Here is a 4,858-nt window from a genome sequence, read left to right on the forward strand (position 1 = left end):
AATTTTTATTGATCTATTGTTTGTTGTCTCCTCTCTTTTTTCTTGCCATCCTAAGTCTGCTTTTGAGCCTCTTCAGTAAAACGTTTCATTTCAGTTATTGTACTTTTCCATTCCAGAATTTCCATTTGGTTCTTTGGTATCACTTCTATATCTATCTGTTGAATCATTGGGGAGTTTTCTGTCCGCTAAGCCCAGGGTCTGAGGAGGGTCAGAGGCATTTGCTATTTCCCTGTTTTTTTCTGAGTAAGGGCCACACTTTTTTTGTGCATTTTCATATCTTTTTAAAAATTTTTAATGTGTTTTTTTCTTTTTGAGAGAGAAAGACAATGTGAGCAGGGGAGGGTCAGAAAGAGAGGGATCCACAGAATCTGAAGCAGGCTCCAGGCTCTGAGCTAGCTGTCAGCACAGAGCCCGACGCAGGGCTCGAACCCACGAACTATGAGATCATGACCTGAGCCGAAGTCGGACGATTAACCGGCTGAGCCACCGCCCCTGTGCCTTTTCATATCTTATAATGTTTTTGTTAATTGGCTAATGTATTGTAGCAGCTCTGTCTTCCAGCTCCCCTCTCTCATGCACCATTGTCTTTCTTTTATTTGTTTGTGAAGTCCGTCTCCCCAGCAATGTGTGGCTGCTGATCCATCTAGTCGGTTGTTTGTTCTTATTTTTATGTTTCAGCCCCGCTTCCCAGGTTTTGTTCCTGCGACTCCATAACTCAGCACTTGGGTGAAGGTGAGTTAGATCGTTCTCAGAGCCAGTGACGCTTGCCCTTTCTCCTGATGGATCTGTGTGTGGCCAGGTGAGCACTTTCTAGTCGCAGGTGACTTTCAAGTCCACCCAGGCTCACACGTTACATCTCTCCATGTACGGTCGTCCTCTGTTGGCTGGGGGCGAGTGTTTTCAGCCTGTGCCCGTCCTTCCCACATGCGTGCACACCTGCCCTCTGGTCCGTCGGGGATGTGGGGAGAGTTTATCAAGCCCTCTATCGCTATGTCACTTCTTGGAGATCCCGAGTAAGTCCTGGGCTTTCCTTACTGTCCATTGCTGGCTCACAACAGCCCTAAAGTGCTCGCTGAGCTGTGGGCCCTCCCTGACCCCTTGCCAATGCGATCTGCTTTAAGTGACAAAATTCCAAATCAAGCGCAATCTCGCTCACGGGGAATCAAAGCTGATCGTTTTTCTGACCTGCCCGCACCTTTCGCGAACTACAGTGACAGGAGTTGATGTCCGCTTCCCCAGGCAAGACCATCACAGACTCGTGGTGTTTGTAGCTGAATTTCTTCAGTCTAAGAATAAACACTTCTTAGACTGATGTATGCATTTGGTACATTTCCACGTACTGAAACAGTTTTGACTGTTTTCATAGTTTTCTCCAACTTCCATGGATGTTTTTGGGAAGGAATTGTGGCCTTGCTGTTTTTGTCACATCAAAGTCCCAAGTCCCTTCTGCTTCCGCAGTGCCAGACATGTTGTCAACATGCGTTCTCCGCTCCCTCTGCTGTAAGGGCTGGAAGGCTAGAAACTACGTTTCCCAGAGACTTTTGTTCTTAGGATCGTGGATCAATTGACTTGGGCCCTACCAAGGAGACGTGTATGGAAGGCAGAAGGGAGGAGGGTGCCATTCTCACGGCACTGGTGGCATGTGGTGCGCAGGCTGCGCTGGCTGACGTGGCCTTCTTCAGTGGCCTGATTCCATGTCCCATCGACCTCACCCAGTATCGTTAGTGTGGGCAGCTGTGACTTTGACGCGGATTTTCTGCAGCCTCTTGGCCTTAGAATTACAATGCCTATGCGTGACTTTGAGGTCTAGTCATAGCCCTGTTGACTCCAACTCTTTCAGTTCTGTGATTTTTCAAGCAAGTAATTCTTTATATTAAACCCCTTTCTGTTTGAAACATCTAGAGTGATTTCTGTTTCCTGCACTACCTCCTTATCTATACAATTATATGTAGGGAATTTTTGGAATTAAACTTTTTTTAAAGCCAATGGCCACTGTGCATTGAAGAGCTATCTCCAGACATTACTGAGAAGATCACAAACCAACCAGTCCAGTTCTTGGACTGGAATGTGGCAAATGGATGAGACTTGGGGAGTAAGACAGGGTTGATATGTATTGTGCGTAAGTGTGGGTGTTACTTAAAAGTGTGTACATTAGAAGGTGGTGGTGGGAAGAGCCGTTTGTTATTGAATCTCAGACATTTCCGCTCGGAAGCCCAGACTCCAGCCGCAGGGACCCTGGAGCTGAGGACCTATCCCGTCCTCGGGCTGCGGTCCTGGGAGATGAGGTTGTCTTCCATCAACTCCCACGTTGGAAATTCTTACAACACTGGAAAGGGTGCCAATCCTGGCAGCTTGGGAACACCACCGATCTTCATATCATCAGATTGGGTGAAAGCCTGGAAAAATGGGGATCCCATACAGGGCGAGTCGTGTGTAACAGGGCCTTGGAAATCCTGTCAGAAATGTCATGTTGGCTCTGGATGCCGAGGACCTGGGAATGGGCTAAGACACGAAGGCCAGTTTAGGTGGCGGCAGGGTGATGATAAGTGAGAGGGCAGACTTCTCACATTCAGGGCTCCAAACCCATGGCCATACATTCTAACTCTGTACTTCAGTTTCCTTATATGAAAATTGAGGAGTAATTGAGGAAAGCTGAGGTTAATAGCTAGTCCATAGACTTTTATAGGGATTAAATAAGATAAATGCTAGTAGTTGAAGAAAACTTAAAGTAGATGCTCAACAGATGATATCTACTTATTATGAAAATAGTAATAGTGATAAAGTGTCCGGCTTGTGGCCCATCACGAGGCCGGATGCTGACCACACTGGCTGCAGGCCCCCCCGTTAAGTGTGCAGGAACCCTGGAGCCTGTTCTCAAAGTCAGCCTCCGTTAAATCTTCACTTATATCCACTTACAACCGAGAAGGTTATATTAAAAGCACACTAAATTCACAAGACTCATCATTTTCTAATTACTTTGCTGCATTTTACTATTACTGTGCTCTTGAGACTATTTATGTGCACTTATCCGCGTAGGGAGACAGCGTGCGATCGTTGCCACGGCTCATCGCTTTCCAAGGTTGCTCGCATAGCATGGTTGCCATCAGTGGCGTGAAATCGGCCGTGGGGGGAGTGTTGAGAGTAAAGAAATCAGAAAATCCTACAACCCAGAGCTTTATTTTTTAACAGGTTGCTAAAGATCTACCAGCATAACATAATGATTTCTATTGTTGCCATGGTCATTTTTGTTTACCCCTAAAACTCACATGTCGAAATCCTAGTCCACAGTGTGACAGTAGAGACAAGGCCTAGCAGAGGTGGTAAAGGTTAAATGAGTTTACTAGGGTGGGGCCCTGATCAAATTGAGTTAGTGCCTTTATAAGAAGAAGGAGAGACATCCGAGCTCACTCTGTCTGCAACATGAGGACACAGGGAGAAGCCGGCCACCTACAGCCCAAGAAGAAGCCTCACCAGAACCCAAGCATACTGTCACCCTAATCTGGGAGCGCCTCTCAGACAGGTCTATTGTGTAAGCTGCCCATTTCATGGCATGTCATTTTGGTGGCCAAAGCTGGCTTGGACATGGGCGGTCTTGGTGGCAAGCTTATTAAAGTGCCATCTCCTGCAGGAGGATTTCTCCTCCTTCCCCTCCCCTCTCCCTCCTATTCCTGCCTCCAGAAAACCCTACCTCCAGTCCTGCCTGAAGGGCGCGGGTGGGGAATGGGGGGCAGCTGGGCGCAGAGCGCATGCGGCCAGCAGAGGGCGCCTGCCGCCCCGGTCCCGGAAGTGGCCTTCCAAGTCCACCTGCGCTCAGTTTTGCATGACAGACCTTGTAATTTGAAACAGTTTCTCCCTTTCGTTCTTAATATTGTCTTCTGGACCACAGATTTCAAGTTTGGTGAAGTCCATTTTATGTTTCCTTTTCTTTTTCCTATGTGTTCGTGCTTGTGGTGTCACAGGCCACACCCAAGAAACCAGTCACTTATGTTCTCTTCTAAGAGTATCATAGCTTTGCTTTTCCATTTAGGTATTTGACTCATTTAATTTCACATCTCCCGTGAGGTGGGGTTCCAACTTCATTCTTTCATTGTTGTCCCATTCATTCTTTACTGTCCCAAAAGGATTCGTTGAAAATCAATGGACTCCTAAAAGTGTGGGGTATTTTCTGAACTCTGAATTTTATTCCACTAATCAATTTCTGGGGGAGGGGGGGAGAGAAAGAAAGAAAGAAAAAAAAATCAGCTGGAAGTTTGGGAAATAAGAAAACAATGTCGTTTACAACATTATGAAAAAGTACTTAGAGGGGCGCCTTGGTGACTCAGTCGGGTTAAGCATCCGACTTGGCTCAGGTCATGATCTCACGGTTCGTGGGTTCGAGCCCCGCGTCGGGCTCTGTGCTGACCGCTAGCTCGGAGCCTGGAACCTGTCTTCAGATCCTGTGACTCCTTCTCTCTCTGACCCTCCCCTGCTCATGCTGTCTCTCTCTCGCTCTCAAAAATAAATAAAAGCATTAAAAAAATTTTTTTAAGTACTTAGAGATTAAACCAAGGAGTGAAAGATTTGTAGGCTGAAAATTACAAAACACTGCTGAAAGAAATGAAACGGCATAAACGTGAGGAGACATTGAGTGTCTCCAGGGCCCGGGAGCCAATTTCCATCGCCGGTAGGGGGAGCAGCAGTGCCCGGCCGGGCGCGGGCGGGACTACAGCCCCCACAATACCCCTGGCTGCCGCGACGGAAGTGGGGAATTGGGAGGCTTGCCGAGCTAGGCCAGAGCCAATCACGGAGAAGCGACCGTGCAGGGCGCGTCGGGTCTTGTAGTAGCCGCCGACGCAAGACGACGGCCCCTCCCACAATA

Source organism: Suricata suricatta, chromosome 13 (assembly GCF_006229205.1).
Source record: "Suricata suricatta isolate VVHF042 chromosome 13, meerkat_22Aug2017_6uvM2_HiC, whole genome shotgun sequence".
In the NCBI taxonomy this organism is placed as follows: Eukaryota; Metazoa; Chordata; class Mammalia; order Carnivora; family Herpestidae; genus Suricata; species Suricata suricatta.